Below are 25356 nucleotides of genomic sequence, written 5' to 3'. Positions count from 1 at the left end.
TACAACAGATGCAACATTACAGAACAGGTGACATTATAGTAACACTTAACAAGATAACACACGATAAGGGATCAGTGCCCTTGTTTTCCTCATGTAGTGGATGGTAGGTTGTAGTTATGAAACCAAGCCAACCAGTGTCCAATTAAAGCTCCAGTCAGTGGACTAATTGCTATTGTCCAGACCTGGAGGAGTCCCGCAGGGTTGTGTACTGTACCTGATGGAGTTATAGGGTCTCTGGAGTTAACACACACACATGCACATGCAAGAAAACACATACACGTGCGCACACACACACACACACACACACACACACACACACACACACACACACACACACACACACACACACACAGACACTATTCCCATGTATGACACAGCATCAGTGGAACAGCATGTATAGTCATGAGCATGAAGGTCCCTTTGGATGGTAGGGTATGAATCACATTAATTGCTGGTGTGGTTACAGGAAGATTGGGAGCGGTACTGTGGAATAGATGATACAGTATCTGTCATGCTTACTAAGAAGTCTGAACTTGGCAGGTATAATTGTTAACAGCCAGAGAGGTCTAGGAGTTAAATCAGATTGAGATTGTGAGTCATACCAAAACAAGGCTAGACACAGGGAGTCGCATTGGACTGAACCATTTCAACTCTATTTTACAGGCAGAAAGGGCAAAAACAGGGCACAAATACCCATGCTTCCATGCAAATAACTGAGACATTGTAAAATATCAGATGTAGGATCTCAATTTTAGCCAGTTTGCCACATTAGGAACATAATCTTGCAGCAGCAGGACATGTGAATTATTATGTGGATTATAATTACGCCTAATGGACATTTTTGTAGGGGTTGATACATGTTTCCTAAGGGAAAATCAAATAAATTACAAACTTCAGAAGCATTTTTAAACTTCAAATACACTACAAGTTTAAAATGTCCTGCATTACAGGAAAGATATTCTGCAACAGGGTGGTCAAATTTAGATCCTACATCTGTATATTATACCCAGTCACCATTTCCATAAAGAATTCCCCTGCTCTACTCTGAATAGGAACAGTGTCTTTGAGTTTGAGGGGACACAAGTGCACAAGACAGCACAAGGACCCAGACAGCCAGACAAGAGAGGAAGTGGTGCGAACGGCTTCTCATCTCTCCCCCAGACACAGACAAGGAGACACAGATGACGGGCGTGCTCCACCAGTGAGCTCATCCCATCCTATCCTAGGACCCGGCCTGGCACCAACGTGTGTGGAAAAGTGCCCCGGGAGGCTCTAAAACACAACCACCCGTCAACTCAGCCAGCCCCCCACATAACTCAACACAACATCTTGCTAATGATATTATTAACCCACTATCGACACCTATGTCCTCCAAATGGTTCGCATCTCACCTCACATCTTCTAATGCCTTTTTGTACAACCACCCCCAGAATGGATCCTGGCTCTGAAATTGCACATTTTAGTTAATCTGACGAGCTCTGGTCCAAATCATACAAATTGAGGATGATGGGTGTGTGTGAGTGTGATTATACTGATTTCTCTTCCTGGCTTGTGTTCTCATTCCAAGTGGTGTCACCTGAAAGGTATGTCCCCTTTTATTGGTCCTCATTTTAATTGCAAATGCAGGGTTGGTAATTAAACGGAAAATGACACAGTAGGAACATAATCTCGAAGCAGCAGGAAATGTGAATTATTATGTGGATTATAATGAGGGTTACCTACTGGTTAGAGCATTGGGCCAGTAACCGAAAGGTTGCTGGATCGAATCCCTAAGCTGACAAGGTAAAAATCTGTCGTTCTCTCCCTGAACAAGGCAATTAACCCACTGTTTCCCGGTAGGCCGTCATTGTAAAATAATAATTTGTTCTTAACGGACTTTCCTAGTTAAATAAAGGTTTAAATATAAAAAATAAAAAAACATTTAAAGACTAAAAGATAAATCAATTCCAATTATTGCACAGGTTTTTAAGTGGTCTATCAAGTCTCCCATTACTCAACGAATGCAGTAGGCTACCTAACACAACCACATTACATGCACCCGTAAATACACACACACACGTACATGTACGCACAAACACACACTCTCTGGGGGACAACCAAGTGGTCAATTAACAAGACCTATATTTTTATCAGGTCAAATATAACACCCAAATGGACAACAAAACATTCCTTGTAGAATGGTAGGGACACATTTTCCTCTTTCCCAAAGCACCACTGGTCAGTACCAGTAAGTAATTCCACTTTAAGACCCTCACTGGACCAACTATGAGAAATATGGCTACACCATAAACCACTAAGTACGTGCCAGTTGTTTGAGGACCCAATGTAGGAAATGTTATGTGTTTAACAAAGAGCACACCACAAATATGTCCATTCTAAAGCGTACAATTGGCCTACATCATATTGACACAAAGCCTGTCAGTGGCCTAACCACAGTTCGACACCATTACCCTTAGTATTGATAGAAAATCCATATCCGGTCACATTTGATGTGATTAAGTCCTGTACCATCCACACTTAACTTAATCACATCACATCTTACTGTATACCATCCACACCTTCTCCAATCCAACCCGTTCAGATCTGTGATTACTTAAAGGAAGGTAGGAAGGAACGAAAGAAGGGTGCATTTCTGAGGTATTCGAACAGGGCCCATGTCTAACTGTGTGGCACGAACGTTACGTTCGATCGATGAGCCTTAACAGGAGGCCTACTGCTCCTTGAGAGCCTTGGCTGAGGAAAGGTAAAAGATGTCATCGATAATTCTTGACATGACCTCGGACAACAATCGTTAGCTCCTGGGTCCAGGCTATTGATGCGGCTGGCTGGGGAGGGGGAAAGCATTACAGTGTCAAAGCTGCTCATGTAGCTGGCTGGCTCTGAATTTCTCGGTTTCTGCAAAAAGAAAATATTGTCACTCTCTCACTATCTCGTTTTCTCGAACACTTGCGCCCAAACACGTACACACACATACACACACACACGTTCCTGTTCCTCTTTTGATAAGACTGAGTCAGCTTTCTACCAAATGTCAGCCGCGGTATTTAAACAATTAGCTCCCCCACCAAAAACAAACAGTTAAATAAGAAGTGTTAGTAAGAAATTAGCCAGAATCTTTGAAGTGCAAAGACCTCTCCAGTGACACATCTGACACACAGCGATTGGGCACTCTTGAACACAGCTCTGCTAGGTTTCCCAGAAAACAGGTGATGCCTGCAGTCAAGGGAATGTGGTCAGATGAGTGTTTACAGCACACAGTGTGTGTGTTATTATACTGATAAACTATCAACAGCATAACACAGGTTGACTTCAAGATCGATGCCACATATGATTGCTTCATGCTGCATAATGCCTGACTTAGAGACTGACCCCCGTTGGTTTTCTCAGCGTCCGATGTTAAGAGCATGTCGGAATGTGGCAGTTTAATATTGATTTTGGAGTTCTGATTTCAATTGCGCATTGAGGATCATGAAGGAGAAAACCACTGAGAGACTACAACCACAACATTTGCTTGAGCCAAAGGGCTGCCCCCCCCCCCCCTTTCCATTTTCTCCATCCCGTTACCGAGTTTCCTGGTTACGGACATGACCTGGAAATGCAATGAATAACATTTGCTTCGGAGGTGACACGTAGCCCAAATATCATGCATCTTAATGTCCTAAGTCATAGCAATAACACAGATGAATATGGGTATTCAATTACTGCTCATTCTTAGAGGTAGATTTGCAATGCAAAAGGTAAGAGGAGAGGAGGCCTTGGTGGGTATTCACCATGTGAGAGAGAAGGGCTTGGCAGGAGGTAATGAGGTTGGGGAAGGGGGCACCACACACACTTTTGCGCACACACACACACACGCACACAAACACACATCCCTTCGGTATAACCAACGTCATGACATATAAGTGGGCACCACACACACATACCCCACACCGTACAGCCCGAGGCGGGTGGGCCCAACAGCGGTCCTCCGGCCTCATAGCCCCCGGGCTAGGAAGAGGCTCACATCACGGGGCCAAGCCTTCTTCAATCTCTCCCAGTCTCCTTACTTAGCATTCATCCTATTACCATTCGAAAGACACACACACACATCGACATTCACACACACGCACACACTCATACACACGCACACACACACACAATGTGGGGGTAATACCTCAGAAGCCCAATGTGGATGGTTTTGATGCTGTCGCTTGGTGAAGGACGATCATAGACATTGTTAAAGACATAAGTTCAGCAGAGGTCACTGCACAGATACTGCTGAGGGAGAGACTTTGTTTGCAGATTGATTTGTTTTGTCTTCACCCCCGATGGTGAAATTGTATCGATGAATCCAGCAAAGAACTGTAGAAGTTAATTAACTCATGTCTGACAAGTTTGCACAGTGCAATAATGTCCATTGAATTTTGGGAAACACTATCTATGAACCACCTGTTTATAATGCCACATAGTGCAATATAAGGCTTCTTATAAGCATTCATAATAGCTCACAGCTCATTTGAACACCTTTTATGAACGCATTAAGGCTATAGATTCATTCATGCATCAAACAAAAAGCATAATGCATTATAAAGACGAATAGTTCCTTATAAGACCCTATATGAATGCATGAGTGCATATAATGCAGTTATAAGTCAGGTGACTCACAGAAAGTGTTTCTGAATGTTCACTTCCCACCCTTTCATACAAACCAGACAAAATGACCTTGAATGATAAATGCTACTTCCTAGTGACATAGTTCTTTAGTAGATTTTGTGATAATGTCCTTCATGCATTTAAATGTGCCACATAAACATAAAAAACACCCTACCATTTCCCAGGAGTATTTTCCGTCCATATACAACAGCATCAGTCGCCCAATCTGACTCCAATTCTTGTTTTCTTTGTATTTATGCAAATGATTGTTTGGATATTACAGATTCAGATGTGATTGCATTCTGTCCTGCTTTTTAAAATTAGATTAAAGATTCGACTATGGATGTTGATGAGACTACTACAGTGTGGTGAAATTTGTGTAATTCCCTGAAGGCGAATGGTTCGCATGCAAATAACCTTATTAGCATATCTAAAAGCTCTTATTATAATTAGGTTGTTTTTTTCTAAATAGGGAACACGTTACCCTGGGATGAAAAAGAGAGGAATATACATGTTTCACAGAAAATTGCAAAACCTAAAAACTGTATAAACTGTATAAAATCTGGATAAAGTGCAGACGCGCGTTCAACAGGGGAAATAATTCACGAACGTTAGCTAACATTAATAATAATAATTTATCGGATTTATATAGCGCCTTTCCACCTACAGTAGGTGCTCAAAGTGCTTTACATAGTCTGAGGTGAAACACTCACCTCTTCCAACACCAATATGTAGCACTCACTTGGGTGATGCACGACAGCCATTTTTTGTGCCAAAAAGCTCACCACACACCAGCTATCATGGTGGAGTTATATATGTTTATTAAGAATGAGGGGGTGATTAGGTGGCCATGATGGAATGGGGCCAGGTTTGAAATTTAGCAATGACACCGGGGTTAACACCCATACTCTTACAATAAGTGCCATGGGATTTTGTATGACCACAGAGAGTCAGGACACCCATTTAACATCCCATCCGAAAGAAGGCACCCTACGCAGGGCAATTTCCCCTTCACTGCCCTGGGGCATTGAGATCTCCTTAGACCAGAGGGATGAGGTCCCCCTACTGGCAACAACACGTCTGCCACGCTGATCCTCAACACTGGGGCCCCTCAGGGGTGTGTACTTAGTTCCCTCCTGTACTCCCTGTTCACCCATGACTACGTGGCCAAACAGGACTCCAACACCATCATTAAGTTTGCTGACGACACAACAGTGGAAGGCCTGATCACCAACAACGATGAGACAGTGTGGTGCCAGGACAACAACCTCTCCCTCAATGTGAGCAAGACAAAGGAGCTGATCATGGACTACAGGAAAAGGCTGGCCGAACAAGCCCCCATTACCATCGACAGGGCTGTAGTGGAGCGGGTCAAGAGTTTCCTTATTGGTGATGTGGACACCAAGTCCACATCACCAACAAACTATCATGGTCTAAACACACCAAGACAGTCGTGAAGAGGGCACGACAAAGGAGACTGAATTAGATTTTCCATAGGTCCCCAGATCCTCAAAAAAGTTCTACAGCTGCACCATCAAGAGAATCCTGACCGGTTACATCACCGCCTGGTATGGCAACTGCTCAGCATCTGCCCGAAAGGCGCTACAGAGGGTAGTTCGTACGGCCCAGTACATCACTGGGGCCAAGCTTCCTGTCATCCAGGACCTATATACTAGGCAGTGTCAGAGGAAAGCCCAAAAAATTGTCAGAGACTCCAGTCACCCAAGTCATAGACGGTTTTCTCTGCTACCGCACGGCAAGCAATACCGGAGCACCAAGTCTAGGACCAAAAGGCTCCTTAACAGCTTCTACCCCCAAACCATAAGACTGCTGAACAATTAATCAAATGGCCATCGGACTATTTACATTGACACCCCCCCCCATCTATTTGTTTTGTACACTGCTGCTTCTCGCTGTTTATTATCTATGCATTGCCACTTCACCCCTACCTACATGTACAAATTACCTCGACTAACCTGTACCACCGCACATTGACTCGGTACCGGTACCCCCTGTATATAGCCTTGTTATTGTAATTTTATTGTGTTACTTTTTATTCTTTTTTACTTTAGTTTATTTTGGTAAATATTTTCTGAACTCTTTTTTGAACTGCACTTTTGGTTAAGGGCTTGTAAGTAAGCATTTCACGGTAAGGTCTACACCTGTTGTATTCGGAGCATGTGACAAATAAAGTTAGATTATTTTATTTGAACACCACTTCCAGCAGCATCTGGTCTCCCATCCAGGATCGACTCTGCTTAACTACAGAGGCAAGCCAGCAGTAGGTTGCAGGGTTAACCTAAAAAGGTTTGCCACTGTTATTTGACAGATACAGTAGATCAAAGGTCTATTTGTTACTTCAGTGGCAAAGCTTATAGGGAAAATATAATATAATATTGGAATATCTAGCAGGTGAACTACGGTATAAGAGTAATTTAATTCCAGAGCTCTGTTGATGACACCAATAAAAATAGGCAGATTATTTCAGAGTAGATTGCCATTTTCAATCAAACTTACTGTGCACCGAAATACATTAATGCATTAGCCAGCCTAATAAAGACCATCTAGATGGTGTTCTTTGTGTATTGACATTATTTTCCAGGTGAATTGGAAAACATTCAACCTATATGTTCCTTTCTGTTTTGAAACATTCAGGCATGTTTTTTCCTCTCTCCCTTCCTCCCTTATAGACTTTCAAATCCAGTCAAACAACACTTTGAGGGACTTCCATTTGGAGATCTTCAGTGCATCCTCCTACACACCACATAGCTTTCATTCTGTGAGTTGTGCTAAGCCGGCTCTGAATGTACCAGCATCTTGATGTTATTAGCCCGATGCAGGGCCGAGCAGGCAGCGTGTCCCGCGGTTGACACACAGCAGTCGCATTTCCTCCCTAAGCTGATAAAAATCGGAATATTTAAGGCTGAAAATTCTGCCTGAAATTGGAACTCCTGAGCTCGGCGAGAGGAGCATAATCTTCAAAAGTTTGCTGTCTTCAAATCGTTTCCGTGGCCCTCTCTCTCTTCTTCTTCTACTCTCATGCTCACAGGCGATACGCCGGTTGTAACATTGTGTGGCTTATCTGCTATTGCATCTGCAAGGCCGTTTTAAAATGGATACCTCCTTATCGGTGGACGTGTGTGTGAGCGAGGCCACAACTTTAGGTGATGGTTGTGGTACATGACAAATACTGTAACTAAGTGACATGGATGGTGTAATACACGTGGGCCCTACCTCAGATGAATCATGTACAAGCCTGTCCTGCTGTTCAAGCTTAATAATTGAATTTAAAAAATATCCATCATATACATTTTTAACATTGAATGTGATTCAACCAGTGGCGGTCGGTGTCATTTATTAAGATATAAAAAAAATATATGGGCCTTATTTCTATTACATCATATTAGATGACTGTCATTCATATTCCATTCACCCAGCTCAAATTAACATCCATAGGTTTAGCCCACTAGATGATACTCAAATTTTCCCTTTACCCATCATGAGGTTGCTACAGTCTAGCCTACAAATAAAAGTTTACAACGTAGGTGCACAGGTCGAGAGAAATTAGAGTAATTAAGGTGACAGACAGTGACACATTCAATACCGCCTTGTACACTCTTGCCTGAATCTACCTGATCTAGGGTGTAATCATTAGTCCAACAGTTGCAAACAAGTTTCTATTGGACAAATTCAGGTATGTTTATCCCCGTTTCGTTCCGTTTGCTTCTGTTTAAGAAACGTTTTTCAACAGAATCAAAACACTCCTGATCACACGCAAACACAGAACTAGCAGCCAAATATAAACCGCATGATCACTTTGCTCATTGTATATATAATTCCTTCTCGCATCTACGCTCTCTCCTCCTCTCACCTTTTCCCTTCACTTGTGGACTTCAGTGCACAATACAACAGCTGTCTGTGACCAGGCAAAAAAAACTTTCCAAGCCAAACTTTCATACCATAACCGCTAACCACAGCCTACATCGTTGTCACCATATTAAGGTCATAGTCAACATATAGTAGCTACTAGATCTAACGCACTAGTAAACCCGATACAATCATGCAGTACAGTATACAGCAAGCAATTTAGCAGTTACACCGGCGGGCCTCAGTGGCAATAAATTAATAAAGCCAAAAGCTTACCTTGACTTGGAAGAGTTCCAGTGTTGGATAGCATTAGACAGCTAGCGTTGGATAGCATCCCTCTCTGTTTTAACTGGGTATTTGAGTAGGCTAAACTAGTTAGTTAAGTAATTGAAAGTGAAAGTAAAAGATATATATGCTACGAAATATAGTTAGCTCTCTGTGTCTTTAATTCGTTTTTCTGTCAACTACTCACCACATGTTATGCACTGCAGTGCTAGCTGTAGCTTATGCTTTCAGTACAAGATATAATTTCTGACCTTTTGATTGGGTGGACAACGTGTCAGTTCAAGCTGCAAGAGCTCTGATAGTTTGGAAGAAGTCCTCTGGAAGTTGTCATAACTACTGTGTAAGTTTATGGAAGAGGTCTCCTAGGTTTTTTAATGTTTCACTTGTTTAACTTTTTTATTCACGATAAAAATTGCTATTTTCCCAACACCCCGGCTTATCCACTGGATTAAAAAAATCAGTCGGGATCTTAAGCACTTACAAATTCATAACATTGGAATTTGTAACTTATCATAAAATATATATATTTTTGCAGTAACATATTGTACAAAATGGATGATGTAGTACACAATTGTGCAGAATTTTCTGGGACCCGTTTTGCCTTGAGCAGTACTTTCAAAACTCCTGGCGGAAATTACACAATCTCTGGAGCATTACTTTAAGGGGAGCATGACTCTGTGTCCCGTGCCCTTAGTTCAACTTCAAACAACTTTAGACAACAGCTTTTAGAGTGAATATTAGGTATACAACACCTAACATTGACACCGAGGTTAAATCAAGAGTTTGCAAGGTTGACATGAGTTAAATGAACGGCCAGTGCCATGCCATGCCATGCCCTGCTTGGTGCCACCGGAGGGTGAGGGCACATTGTGTAGAGGTATTGGCAGGCATGTGGAGGGGAAGATTAAGAGCACCTAGTCATCTGCATGCAGAGGATTCCATCTCTCTATCCTCCTTCCATCCCTCTATCCCTCCCCCTACAAAGGACAAGCGACGGGGAATATTTGAGGAGAGCGGCAGGGGGCTAATGAGTGGGGGGGGTTATCAGGTGTGTGGGGGGATGTAGAGAAGGTAGAATGGTTGGGATGCGCAGCTTTGATTGTCAGCAGATTCCTGGTGGAGAGGGTTTGAGGCCCCCTCGTCAGGGTCTGGATGAGCCGCCGAGGGGGGTCAGACTATTATAGCAGGTGGAGGAACCAGGACAAGGTGGATGACGTGTGGAGGCGGTAGGGAGAAAGACCTTCACCCCATAAGGGTGTTCGTAGGCAATGTGTGGTTGGACCCATGAGGAAACCGAAGGGTAACCAATACTTGGTTGAGCATAATGAGAGATTGGTCCACAAAGTCTAAAAACTCTGAAAGATAGCTAGGCTACTGAATATGCTAGCTAATTGAGATCCAATTCATGCATGCTCCCTTCAAAATGATTGAAAAGTGAACAACTATTATCCCTATATACAGTTTCATTCCCTGCAACAATGAACCACTCCCCTCATTTTCTCTCTTAATCCAGATGTATTTTTCCTGTAAAATGGAAATCTGATAACTGTCCACAACCATTCCCAAGGGCCTGGTAATTACGATATCAATTGCTGATACCAACAAAAAAACACACAATTCAAACGATCACAGTGGGTATGCCATAAAGTTAGGGGGAAAAAACAGTGTCAGGGGCACTTGGAGAGCATGGAGAGCCGTCTAGAACACAAACCAGGCAGTGGGGAAGAAAGAGACAATAAAAAGTAGGCCAGAGCTCTGAAATGAGAGGGGCAAATAATGAGGGAGACGCTGGTGTTTGCTGCTCTTGGCACCGACAGCTGATGTTTGTCTTTGTGTCGGGGAAGGAGCCCAGCCGAATGGAATCCTTGGAAACACCAAACAATCCAATATTACATTTCCTCTCTCAAATGCCACAGGGAGCAGAGGGGAGCATATGTGGGGTGATGAGGGAGAGAGGGGGAGTGAGAAAGCAAGAACTAGAGAAAAAGAGAGAAAGGGAGTGTGAGAAAGGAAGAGACACAAGTAGATTAAGAAAGAGAGAGAAGGTAAGAGATGAAAGGAGCCAGATGGAGATATAGAGAGAGAGAGGAGAGAGCAGCCAACACCAGAGAGAACAGAGACATTGGGGACTCAGTATTACCAATGCTGTTTTAAAATGGGAAAAAATAGAAAATGCACAGCTATCATGAGCCAGCGATTAGAACTGAACAGGCAAGTTGCTGCAGGTGCATCAACAAGTCCCTTTGATATTTTAAGTAGAAATTGTGCACAAATGTAGCATTTTAAAAGCCTGTTATATCAAATAAAGTTCCCTTTAATATAGACCACATGGAAAAATCAGCCCCAGCCAAAAGGACATCTGGAGTGCATTAGAGCTCTGAGGACATTGGATCTCCCCCGAGCGGCAAGACTGGATGGGTGGCCCGCTCCTCCATTTTAGCAACAGGCCCGACCCTTTGTGATTGATAGGGGGCCTGCCTGGAGGAGTCCCTGCACACTTAACACTCACACACACCGCACATGCCACACACTGCACACACTAAACACTCAAGTACAACATACCTCATACGCCACATTATATGTTGTAGGGTTCATACATGTAGTGTAAATGTAGTATTATATTTATCACTCACATAAGTGAACACTGCAAATGTCAGAAAGTGTGAAGTTAATACTCATGGGCACATTGCACACAGTTAACACTTTTAGAGTGTTGCACATATCACTCATTGCCAGATTCCTGAACTCTCAGAACTCATGCACGCACTACAACACAAATAACTTGAAAGAATTTGACAGTGTTATTATAAAAATGATTCGACAGATTCTTCACAAAGTTGCTACACTTCATTTGGCAGTCTTAATCTAAATTATACTGCACATAGAGACATTTTCTGTTTACAAGCAAACATCAGGTTTAAGTGATGCATGCGTATCCTCACATCAAAAGCCCTGTAGCAGTATAGTTATACACTGATGTCGGGAACTTGACAAACTTAACAATGAGTGAATGATAACTATGAAAACACACAAGACTGATGGGTATAGCTATGCTCAATAAGTATATTATTCTAGCTCTATTGGTGATATTTTACCTTGCCTCGCTATCTTGCTAGCTAATCAACCCTCCGATGACAGCTGCCATGTTGTAGGCGCTAACCATCTGACTACGTATTTGTTAACTTGCAGCCCTTGCAGAAAAAACATGCATTTCACGTGAACACATGGGAAGTGTTCCAAAAAAACATGTTTCCATTTGATCACATGATCTTATGTGAAGTTAATGTGATAGAAACTACAAGTGAAAACGGGATGACTTGTGAAGTGTTCCAAAAACAGATATATTCACCTGATTTCAGATTGATTGATTTAACGTGAAATCAGGTGAAATTCACATGAAATGAATTTTCCGCATGTGAAATAATGTGTTTTTTTCTGTAAGGGATAAGCTGCATCTGAAGTTGTATTCAATCCAATGTAAACAAGCTCCTTTCTGATGTCTTTTAACAATGAGGCCGAGAAATGGGTCTATACTCTTGACTAGAACTTGGGGGATCATCATTCTCTCCATATGGAAGCAATGTGAAATGATGTTGAGAAACAACATACAATTGCTTCACTTCCAGATCATCAAAGCATTGCTTTAAGCATAATTTATGTTAGTTATTCTTAAGCTATATTTAATATACTGTGTATATGTCTTCCCTATACGTTTTCAGTATTCTTGACAGTGAGAAAATAATAATTTTTTCAAAAAGTTCAAAAGGATCCCCTCATTTCAAAGAAATTGCCATCACTTGATTTGCCATTTCAAATCAATTGCAGCATCGGCCCAATTCACAGGAACTTCTCAGTGGCGTGCCACACACCACACAGACGAGGTTGATCCATATTTCACGTTTGAATATAAGATGGAAACGAAAGAGAGAGAGAAGGCGGGGGGGGGAGATCAGCCTCCATGCCAGAAGATGGGGGAGAGGCAGACCGAGACAGACCGAAAAGAAAGGGAAGAAACAGGCGACATTTAGAGTAAATGGCATCCAAAACCCTCTCCAATTATCTTTGCCAGCCACGCCAGCGAGACTGACTTAATTAAAATGACTTGAGAGGGAGGGGAGCGAAAGGAGCCGCCAGTGATTGAGGGGGCAAGGCGGGTATGTATCAGCGGCGAGCACAAAGCTTGGGCGTCGGGCGACTGCCGACCACACTCCCTTTTCAATTCTGACATCAAAAGAAAATAAAGAAATCATAATAAAAAAGAGAGGCCCTTGCCGTTTGGAGCCATGTAATTGCACTATTCAAATCCAATGTTTTTATCATCGTTCAGATATTCTATAGAAGAAATGTATTTATACAAAAAAAAGAGAGAATAAAACTGATTTTATTCCCCCTCCAAATCCCCCATAATCCTGTTGTTTCTTTCTGAGGCTGCCTCTGACGGTGACCTTTTTGCAGGGAGCCTGTTACCATAGAAACCCCTCCATTCTTTGTGAATTTCTGTCACCATTTAGGCAAAAGTGGTGACCTTAAGGTAAATAACGAGCATTCTGTTCCCCTCGTCTAAATCAAGTGTTGTTTGTGTGTCTTACTTTCCATATCGAGCTGCAGGTGACGCGTGAGGGGCTCTTCATTTAGAACAGAACAACAATCTTCTGACAATTGTTCATGTACCATAACAATAGATGATTGGATTCGCAATTTCCTTTTGTCTTAAACTGATTTCTGATTATCAGAATGTCCATGCCAAGTGTTTCTCCTTTCAGTTAAAGTGAAGCCCTGATTACCAGATACAGTGGCTCATGTGGCACCACATCTTGGTTAACACCTGTTACTCTTTCTGTTACTGTTTCTATTGTCTCCTCTGCTGATTTGAATCGTAACTCTATTAAACAAAACCCTACTTAGAGATGTTGTATGTAAGAATGGTGTGTGGAAGTTTTATTCAAAAGTTTTTGGATGACCACAAACATAGACTCAAATTCACAGGTTGATGGCCATTGCCTACCACAGTGTAAATAGCTTTGATGAGGTCTGCAGTTTGAGACTACAGTGTAACTGTTAGAGCAACGAACTTATCTGAACCAGCTGAATTCAAACAAAATAAACGTACTTACATAAAAAGCTATGTTTATTGAACTACAACGTATTATGAAAGAGCATGACTTTTCTTGGAATAGAGCTTGCTCAGTACAGTGTTTAATAAAACAAAAATACGTTTTGGCAAAGGGGTCAGGTTTTTGTTCTAATCACCACTGGTCAGAGTGTTGTATACAAGCCGGCACCCAATAAGTACAATTTGTTACGTTCTGCATATAGTGTTTCAGTCATTCAAACACTACCCCACTGCTTGTGGGGAATGCCTGAGCTAGGTGAGGGGTTGAAGAGAGAGAGAAAGAGAGAAAGAAGGGTGGGAAGGAGGAGGGGGTTGGGTTAACATGACAACCGCTGTTTTGGCCGGGATAAAACCAAGCTTCTCTCTCACCCCTCCCTTCTCTCCTCATCCTCTTTTCCTCCTTCCTCTCCCTATCTCTCACTCTCTCCTTCCTATTCAGCTCTCACTCTTTTTCCCTCTCTCCGTCTCCCCACTTGGGGAGAGTCGCATTCCCCTGTGTTGAGCTCAGAGGCGAGCCGGAGCGCAACTCTCCTCTCAGTGGCAGGATTGTTCTCAGGGCTCTAGATCCTCCTCCGGTTGCCGTGGAGACCTCCATACCACAGCACTGACCCTGGAGGTTTGGGTCTGTTTTCCTCCAAGCAGGAGATTCTGGCAGCTGGAGGACAGCTGTTACTGCCAGGGCCAGGCGTCAATCGGCTCCAGGCCTACAACCACCCACAACAAACACTGGGTACACACACTGAGTACACTGTCTTGTGTTGACGTAGTAAATCTTTTCTTAATCCTATTTTCTTAAAACTGCATTGTTGGTTAAGGGCTTGTAAGTAAGCATTTCACAGTAAGGTCTACACCTGTTCTATTCGGTGCATGTGACAAATACTATTTGATTTGATTTGAAACATTGAAATGTTCAATTGTCTTTTGAGGATGAAAAGTGTCGTTTTTTACAAAAAACAGATGCATCTTGTAATGTTGTTGTCTTTTGTGCAAATCACAATTTCTCTGTGAATGGACTTAGTAGCCTTAATACTCAATGGCGACAGAATGGAGCAAAGTCAGATTAGAAGCTAATGTTCAGTTCACAGTATACATTACACACTGGGACTAAATGCTCCTGTAGGTGAACACAATTCACTGTGTAATAGATTTTGGCAGGACCCTCTTACAGAGGAGTCAAAAGGCACATTGAGCTGAATCCCACAGCAGGACAACCGTAGCGGCATTAAGATGGTGCAGAGGATTAAAGTATAGGCAACTGATCCTCACCTGCAAGCTGCAATGTAGCTATTCCTAAAGTGGTTCTCCAAAATGGTGGACCAGCTTCACATGCATACCAAGGGCAGACTGATGACAGACGAGGGCATGTTCATATCTATTGCATGGGCATCACTACCAAATACATACATCCTGTATACTGTACATGTCTGAGTTGGAAAACATCTCAACACATGATGCATCGCATTGCTGTATATCAGCAGTGATTGGCTCTCACTCATCTCCACTCCATTCATTGCTGCTGAAAAAGCTATTCTCGTAGCACTTTGCATGCCCTCTTCTTGAGTTGAGTACTTTCCTTGTTTCTGAGTGCATCAAGTACTGCCGTATCCCACACTGCACAGAAGCATGAATACTACCCCAATCTCAGCGCAGCACTTTGAATGCTTCAACTGGGTATATCATCTGTCTGTTAGTTTCACCAGTACTCTTTTTGAAATGAGTTAATATATTAGTTAGTATCTATTGTACACATAGGTGATGAAAACATAAACTGTAATATTAGACTTGGTATTGATCTGCTTAACATCCCAGAGATAGATTGCAAGTGAAATGTTTTTTAAAATTATTGTTAAGTGCTACATAATTCAAGCATAGAATACATTTTAAAAAACAAAGACATACAAACATTCTGAAGAAAACAAACATTTGACCATAATTCAAGTCTAGAAGAATTCAAGTCTATAATTCTAAATACTACAACAAGTCTAGAAGCCCACAGACTTCCTATAAAACCTTCCACCCTTCAGGCCTGCCTTATCTTTCAACAACGCTCCAACATTTGTCTCTTTCTCTTGTATGTATGTTTTACAGGGATGGGGTAGGGGTTTGATGGCAAGGTTCGAGTTATAGAGAGTTTTGCTGCTTCTTTTTTCTTACCAGGGTAAAAAAAAAGTGCATGCAGCCTACGCAGGGAGCTCCGTTGCAGAGTCTTTTGGCTCTTCCTCTCCATCTGTTTTGTTTTCTTTCCATGGTCCCTTTTTGATGAGCTGGGTCTTCAGTCCCCCCAATAAAATCCCATTAGCTCTTAATGAAGTCGTGCTCGCAGCCTCTCGGCCTCACCTCATTTAGCACGATTGTCTGGCGGCCATTGGCATGGAGGCAATTACAGCCGCGCGGCGAGAGTAATTGGATATGCCGACAGGGGCCCCAAGAAATGGGGAATAAATAAATAAAAAATATTCAAACTAATAAGCTTCCATTCAGATGGTGGTATGGAGGAAGGAAGGGGTTGTGGCTAAGTTAAATCAACATAATTAGGGTTGCTGGGTTGGTGGGGAAACGAGAGCAGGGTTGGGTAGCTAGCAGGGTGAGGAGATGAAGGGGTTTCACTAAGGGATGATGGTTGAGATGGCAAGAACGATGGGATGGGAGATGGAGGGGTAGCTAGCGTGCTGCTAACGCTAATGATGAAGCGCATACAGGTGAACTCGAAATTGACTGGCAAAAAGGATGCAAGAGTATATATTATAGGCGTACGTCAATTCGTTTTCTTTTTCCGTTTTGTCTAAATATTATATTTTTTCGTTCCATTATCAAAATGACAGCTAAATCGTTTAATTTCTTAGGAAAATGCCCTTATCCCAGGCGGCACCCTAGGCTCAGTGTGTCACAGATTCTCTATTCACTAATACGGCATGATATTTACAGAGGTGCAGGTTCAATTGCTTTCTCTAGGGCATACAGTGCATTCGGAAAGTATTTAGACCCCTTGACTTTTTCCAAACTTTGTTACGTTACAGCATTAGTCTAAAATGTATTAAATAAAACGTTTTCCCTCATCAATGGGTGTTTCTACAACTTTATTGGAGTCCACATGTGGTAAATTCAATTGATTGGCCATTATTTGGAAAGGCACACACCGGTCTATATAAGGTTCCCCAATTCACAGCATGTCAGAGATAAAAAACAAGCCATGAGGTCGAAGGAATTGTCCGTAGAGATCCGAGATAGGATTGTGTCTAGGCACAGATCTGGGGAAGGGTACCAAAAAATATCTGCAGCATTGAAGGTCCTGAAGAACACAGTGGCCTCCATCATTCTTAAATGGAAGAAGTTTGGAACCACCAACACTCTTCCTAGAGCTGGCCGCCCGGCCAAACTGAGCAATTGGGGGAGAAGGGCCTTGTTCAGGGAGGTGGCACCATCCCTACGGTAAAGCATGGTGGTGGCAGCGTCATGCTGTTTTTTAGCAGCAGGAACTGGGAGACTCATCAGGATCGAGGGAAATATGAACGGAGCAAAGTACAGAGAGATTCTTGATGAAAACCTGTTCCGGAGCACTCAGGACCTCAGACTGGTGCGAACAGGACAGCGACCCTAAGCACACAGCCAAGACAATGCAGGTGTACCTTCGGGACAAGTCTCGGAATGTCCTTGAGTGGCCCGACCAGAGCCCGGACCCGATCAAACATCTCTGGAGAGACCTGAAAATACCTGTGCAGCGACGCTCCCCATCTTGCCTGACAGAGCTTGAGAAGATATGCAGAGAAAAATTGGAGAAACTCCCCAAATACAGGTGTGCCAAGCTTGTAGCGTCATACCCAAGAAGCCTCGAGGCTTTAATCGCTGCCAAAGGCGCTTCAACAAAGTACTGAGTAAAGGGTCTGAATACTTACGTAAATGTGATATTTCTGTTTATTTTTTTTTATACATTTGCAAAAATTTCTACAAACCTGTTTTTTGCTTTGTCATTTTGGGGTATTGTGTGTAGATTGATGAGGAAAAAACGATTTAATACATTTTAGAATAAGGCTGTAACGTAACAAAATGTGGAAAAGGTCGAGGGGTCTGAATACTTTCCGAATGCACTGTACATTGGATTTCCTTGTGGGATTGGAAATGTCAGCCTTATTATTTAATTGTCTGTAAAGACAGTGGGAGGTGTCAGGTGCTTCAACCTAAAATACCTTAGTTGCCTCATCTGAGAGCGAGCATTTCAGATGTAGTCTGTTTAATGAGGTTGGCTTCCATCTCTGAATTTCTATGCTAACCTTGCTATGCATGTGTAAGATACTTCATATGTTAGATACCATTTGGTCAACAGGATACTGTACACAAGGAACTCATGGGAGTCCTAATGGCATTTCTTAAACAGTTGTAAGGACACATCTAAACATAAAACACAAAGCTTTGATTCCAACAATACTAAATTATCTGTAACTAACATCTACCTTTGAGATGCTTGTCATTGGCCACATGCTAATGCGAAAGCTAAAAATACAATTCCCTACCACCATTTATGTTGTCCTCCTTGATAAAAAAGGGAAGAAATGAGAAAGCGGACTTCACACTGGAGAAATGAAATGAATTGAATGAAATGAAAGATCGAGAACATTGGGATCCAGTACTCTTGGCACATGGCGAGCCCCTCTTGGTGCCAGATGCCTGGGCATCTCCCCTGGCTCCCTCCCTCCCCCTCCCTCCCTAAGCTGATCGACAGGTGGCAGAAACCTGATCACCAAGCACAGGCCTTCACCAGGGGCACCTCCGCCAGAACCGAACAGCCTACCCACACCCTCCACAATGGAGGTAGAGGTGGCAGAGGACTGGATAGAACCAAACCCAAGAGGGAGTTAGAGGGATGCAGGCAGGGAGTGGGAGAATGGAGGAAGGAGGTGGTTACAATGGAGCCTTTGGCAAGCAACAATGCAGAGAGACTACAAGTCTATTGTGGGCGGTGTGCTCCTACAATAGTCGGGGAGTGTCTCCTGAGGGGGCATCCACCATAGCAGGGCCCCTCCCAGGCAGGGCCCCTCCCAGGCATCGCCTATGTTTAGACCTGGCCCCACCTGGTGACACTTCCCCTAAAACCCCACAACACACAGATATACAATGCAGGTAGACTTCTTGAGATGAAACACTGGGACTTACAGGGACATTTTGGTTATTGAAACCCATTTTTATTGCATGTAGTTTAACAGGCTCTATCTTTGTTAGGAATGACGACAAAGGGACCTAGAGAGGAAGACAATGTTTGTATTTGTATGTGTCTATCCATCATAAATTGTTCTATCATTGGTCATGATACTGGGAAAGCATATAGCAATGTCTAAAGGTTTCACATTAATCCATCCAGACTGGTGTAGATTGGGTGGACAGCACAGGAGGTTGGTGTTACCGTAATTGGGGAGGACTGGTTCATAGTGATGGCTGGAACACAATAAATGGAATGTTTATCAAACTTAAACACACGATTTCCATGCGTTTGATACCATTCCATTCACTCCATTCCAGCCATTATTATGAGCCATCCTCCTCTCAGCAGCCTCCTGTGAAGGGACAGCTGTGTTTATCAGGATCATATACTGTAGCTGCATGATCGCTGCCCATTCATTGATACAATAACAAGATGCTGTGAAGGAAGGGAAAGAGCTAGGTAGCCATGGACAGTTTTCATAAGAGACTATCACCTCATGGATGCCTTTCCATTGAGGAGAGACAGTGGTACCTGGTGCGGATGGCTGCCACTTCCCTATCACAGAATGCTAGGTTAAAACCTATAAGGATTATCAGAAGTGCAGGAGCAACACAAGCCTCATCCACTCAACACAACCCTTCTCTCCTCTCCCCACGACTTTGGAATGAAAATGTTTATTAGTCTAAAAAGATCTATACAAACAAACACTCCGCGCGACAGTGTGAGATGGCGGCTCCAGCCAGGAGGAGATTTAATTAGCGAAATCTCGTTAGGTCTAACAAAATTAAGTGTAAAACAATCCTCGGCAGGGCTCCGAAGAATCCATACAGGAGAGGAGAGGAGGGAGGGAGGATGCAGCGGCTGGGAGTGATTAGGGCCAGGAGGATATGGAGACAGGCAGTGCCAGTGCACCGTTGTTGTGGCGGGAAATGGCTTGGAATATCCAGCTGCTTTTGCACTCAATTAAAGAGACTTCCCTCTCTTTCTGCCCTCCAACCCCCCCTTCTCATCCTATTCCTACTAAAAAATGAGTTCACCTCCCTGTTGCCTGTCATTATAGTGTCACAGTAAAGCCCTCGTCTCGAACTCTCCCCACAGCTTCACTTAGAACTCATCAACTCCAGTCAATTCCATCCTGGCCAGCTCAACCATTAAAGACACAAATAGTGTTTTTAGAGTGAATCTAACTGCTATTAAAAACATGAAGGGGGAAAAGCAGCATCCAAACTTTGGGAAATAAACTCCCTGCGAGAAGTAAAGTCAACTTAAAAAGTCAAATTGGGAAATACAACTTAGTCTGCGGAATTAGGAAGAGGCCTTAAATGATTGATGTCGATCTAGGTCAACCGAAACGCAACGGAGTTGAGTCAATCAAAGAGACTTACAGTAACTACTCTTGCATGGTAGTTTTTAAGGTAGGAGTTACACTTAATTGTGTGCTCTTAGTCTTAGCCTTCATCATGGAACGATAAAAACACTTGGAGTTGGATCTGAAGAAGCAGCTTGACAGTATTAGATGCACCAGATGTGCTGCTAAGATGTGTTGTTAACACCCCATTAGTTAGTCATGCGTACATGTATAAAACACATGCCCAAAGACTACACTTAGGCCCTCGCTAAATACACCTCTTGTTTAATGGTGCTGTAAACAAACAGACAGTATGTAAACAGTAACTCTAGTGAAGAAGTCTTAAAGTCTTACTTCCCTATTTCAGGACTGTGAAAAGGTGATGGGAGAACTCACAGTTAGTTTGCCCTCAGCAACACAGCAGCAGTCAATGTTGTTGTCGTCTGCTCTTCCACGCCTTAGTGTCCGGTCCTCCACACAAAGTCTGCAAAAAACAGGGACATGTTGCTGTGTGAGTAAACATGTATGTATAAAGTCAATTTTTAACATATCCCACTTACTGTACACAAAAGAAGGCAACATCAGAAAAGTAGTTGTAATTTCACAATGATAGTGGTCTGGGTTGTTTTCTTATGTTTACAGTATTATTGGCATTAAAATACCGCCATATAATGGGTGTGAATAGAGTGGTGAGGAGAATCAGTGTCCAGAAGCGACATCATCATTCATTTTCTACATTCAGGTTCACTCAAACATCGTTTTAAGCTTTGTTTTACTACTGACAGTTACAGCTGATTTCGGAATTGTATATCGATTCTCTCTCTTTAAATATTTGTCATCTGATTTCTTTGTTTCAGTCTCTGAATTGTTTAATTAAACATTTCGCCGCGAGCTCCAGATATCAGGGCATAAAAACTATCATCTATGTCTTGAATTAGCCTAGTGCGCATGTGCGCCCAGCTATATCATGAGTAAGTGCTATCTGGGATACGTGGGACGTCCCTAACCTAATCCTAACCTTAACCCCTACCCTTACCCTAACCATAACCATTACTTAACCCTAAACGCAACCATTTAAAATGTCAACTTCAATGGGGTAGGGACGTCCCAAGGAGCCCGGGCAGCACGGACCCTATATCCTGTCCCGAGCTTGTTTTCCCTTGCTAAAATAGCTGGCTAGCTGAACTATAGCTGTGTTCGAAAAACCCATACCACCATACTGTATACTACATACTTAATGAGTATATACTACATACTAATATTTCATTTTAGTATACTGTAAACGAACGGTATCGTTTCAGTTGAGCTTACTAGAGCTTCGCCTGTCTAGTTGAAGCTGTTGCTATGCAACCTCTTGCTAGCTTGTTAGCATAACAAATGACTAGCTAAACATTTTATGATTTTGGGTGTGTTCGTGAATTCAATCCGGAGTGCCAGAGCGCACACTGGACACTGGCCGAGGAGTAGGGTTGATCTGAGTGTTCAAGGATAGTCAAGCATCCAAGCTAACTGCAGTGGTGGAAAAAGTACCCAATTGTCATACTTGAGAAAAAGTAAAGATACCTTAATAGAAAATGACTCAAGTAAAAGTGAGTCACCCAGTAAAATACTACTTGAGTAAAAGTCTAAAAGTATTTGGTTTTAAATATACTCAAGTATCAAAAGTAAAGGTAATTGCTAGAATATACTTAAGTATCAAAAGTAAAAGTATAACTAATTTCAAATTCCTTATATTAAGCCAACCAGACGGAATCATATTTTTTTTTTTTTTAATTTACAGATAGTCAGGAGCACACTCCAACACTCAGACATAATTTCCAAATGAAATATGTGTGTTTAGTGAGTCCGCCAGATCAGAGGCAGTATGGATGACCAGGGATATTCTCTTGATAAGTTCGTGAATTGGACCATTTTTCTGTCCTGCTAAGCATTCAAAATTTAATTTTGGGTGTCAGGGAAAATGTATGTAAAAAGTACATTATTTTCTTAGGAATGTATTGAAGTAAAAGTAAAAGTTGTCAAAAATATAAATAGTAAATTAAAGTACAGAAACCCCTAACAACTACTTAAGTAGTACTTTAAAGTAGTTTTACTTAAGTACTTTACACTACTGGCTAATGTTGGCTAGATACTTCTAGACACAAATGAGAGAACACCTCACTCCGACAATTTTACTCGCCCTAGCAGAGCTGGTTAGGCTGTTTTCATGTTATCCAGAGCATTAGTGACTTTAACTGTGCTGCTGGCAACAATTTAATTACGCTTTTTTTGCTGACGTGTACTGACACGGGCCATTCTCTCGCAGTTATTCTGCGAGAGAATGCTCTGAAATCAGAGTAGATAGCCAGAATTAACAATGTCCATTGAAACGTACAATGACCACTTAGCTAAGAATGATGTGAATAATCAAGTCAATAAACGTTGGGTAGCTAGTTAGATAGCATGAAGTTAATATACTGCCTGGCAAATTCGATGTACTGTAGTAGTAGTCAACTAACGTTAGGTAACTAGCTAACATACTGCTGTACTGCTATGCGGTTCGTTAGCCAACATAACCTGTAACGTAACTTATTACATTGCTCAACATTTTGTTAACATTTGTCATAATCACTTAAAGCAATGAATTTGTATCAGCTCTCGTTGGACTTCGGCATATTTTCCAACATTTTCTTCAAATTTAAAAAACGTTGTGAAGCCATGCCCATTTCTGAAGAATTGCATTACGGGCCTTAAAAGTACGGAAAAAGTGTCCACTGCATGTATACTTCATATTTTGACGAATTCTAGAACAACATCCGGGAAGTTTTGGCATACTATCTATATCCATACTATGACCAATAAACATACTATATACTCAATTCATGTCACAAATAGTATGGTTAGTGTCACAAATAGTATGGTTAGTACGGTTAGTATGAGTACTTGAGCTAGTTTTTGCAATCCGTGTCAAACTTCATAAATACTGCACCCTCAACTTCAAAACTCCTTTGCTAGTTATACAATCATGTAACTAAGAAAATCGCTGGAAAGAAACTTGATTTATTGTTTTGTTGAATAGTCATGACTGGTTCGACCTATCAATTGTGGCAAAAGATACCATTGCTACTTAACGAGTATCCAAGTTCAGTTTTGAGATCCACCGGTTTCAGTGGCATAGGGTTAGCTAGACATTTCTGACTGATCTTGGAACTGTGACAATGGGCAGCCTCTCCTCGCTAGGCTCGATGGAAGATGTAGTGATTTTGCCAACACAGACAGATATGTACACAGTCTTGTACCCTTAATCTTTATTAAACTAACTATCGGATTTGTTGATTTAGGCCATCATTGTGAATAAGATGTTGTTCTTAACTGACTTGCCTAGTTTAATAAAGGTTCAATTTTAAAAATGATCTGACTTTATTAGTAGAATGAGTAATCCAGAAATGTCACGAGTAAATTGACAAGAGAAAACTTGAGAAAATAGCAACTCTACAGAGCACCAATGGCTACAATGAATGGGTTAATTACTTCTGGCCACGAAGGGTCCACGTTAGTCTTCCTCTGTCTCACCACTCTATATGTCGAATATAGAATATCTTGGCTGCAAGTAGCCTTAGTCTCTTTTAGACATATTCCTTTGTGCCTAGTACCTCCATAGGCTCTTGGACTCATTTCGAGGAGTTCTGGTGCAGTGCAGGAAGTCAGTATGCACATGTAACCGATTTAAGTTCAATCTTCCATTTAGGATTGGACACCTGATCTTTCGCTTGACCGGCTAGTCATGTATCCTGTCAGTGGGTGTGTGCTGGGCTTCCCAGCAGGCTAGCAACTCCAGCTGCTACCTGCTAACACTGGAGCTCTGAACAGCGAATGTTTACCAAGACCTGCACTGCTCAATTGGGACTGTGTGTGAGGTATAGGCTAGGGAGCTTGGAGACGGGATATTTAACAGACAGGGGGAGGGGGGATATACATACTGCAGCAGTTACATGGCTTTTTCGTTTCCTTCACTTCAAGACCACTAACAAGTTAATTAAAGGACTGGATAGGATTCCACCATACACCCTTTTGCTTCAATGTATAAACTCATTTCAGACCAGTGCTCATGAAAGTAAATAAGGAGAGTAGGCTTTTTTTTGGGGGGGGGGGGCTATCCTCTAGCCTGGGTTGTTCACTTCACCAACACAACAGTCACCCAAGGAAGATCAGGGGAGGCATTTCTAAGGTTTCCTCCAGCTACAAAGAAAACATTTTAGCCTGGTCTGTAATCCCTCTGGAAGCTTCCCCCTAATCTCCGGGACCAGCAGTGGCCTTCCTCTCCAGCCGCTCAACCCGGGCTGGCCTTCCTGTTGACGTCAAAGTGAATTAAAGCGGGCCGAAGCAGCAGCGGCTCCCCCCGGGGGGCTGGAGGGCTAATCACTGTGTTCCTCGCAAACCACAGAGGAAGCATTAGCATTCCTGGAGCAGCAGACCACCACAGCAGACCACCTCCCCCTCTCCCAAGTCAGCCTGGTCGGCTGGCTGGGCCCCCAAACAGACACGGAGAGGAGAGAGTGGGCCTCTCTGACTTGGGAGAGGGGGAGGTGGAGAGCATTAGATTTTTCCCACATTCAGTCACTGTCTTGGTCTCAGAGTCTCAAGTAGTCTGGCATGTCGCCTTGTGCAAACAGTCCAGGCCTAGCACACACACACTCACACACATGCACACACAGTCCCCCAGTCTAGGAATTCTTCATTAAATTGAACAGTGGGAGGATGGGGCACTGCTCTCGGGTTACATTTTGACTTGATTAAAGCTGAAGGAATTGGACACGGCAGTAGTGCTACCCCATGACAAGTTCTTGTGCTTCCTGGAGTTTTTATCGTAGCCCTGTACAATATTTGTTCTCGAATAATGGGATGCGCTCGGCTGCTTCGAACTTGTTTTCGGCCATG

General features: G+C 42.6%; 1 protein-coding gene across 1 annotated transcript in view; it reads right to left on the bottom strand.

The window, feature by feature from the left end:
• Window positions 1-25356, bottom strand: part of LOC129867093 (uncharacterized) — a 103128-nt gene that overhangs the window by 48466 nt on the left and 29306 nt on the right. Inside the window, exon 2 of the mRNA XM_055940262.1 lies at window positions 20836-20923. The gene's annotated coding sequence lies outside the window, so the exon portion shown is untranslated. The remainder of the gene's footprint in view (window positions 1-20835; window positions 20924-25356) is intronic.

The sequence above is a fragment of the Salvelinus fontinalis genome, chromosome 2 (genome assembly GCF_029448725.1).
Source record: "Salvelinus fontinalis isolate EN_2023a chromosome 2, ASM2944872v1, whole genome shotgun sequence".
NCBI lineage: Eukaryota > Metazoa > Chordata > Actinopteri > Salmoniformes > Salmonidae > Salvelinus > Salvelinus fontinalis.
The sequence above is the reverse complement of the archived record's forward strand: the minus strand, read 5'-3'. Positions and strand labels throughout refer to the sequence as shown.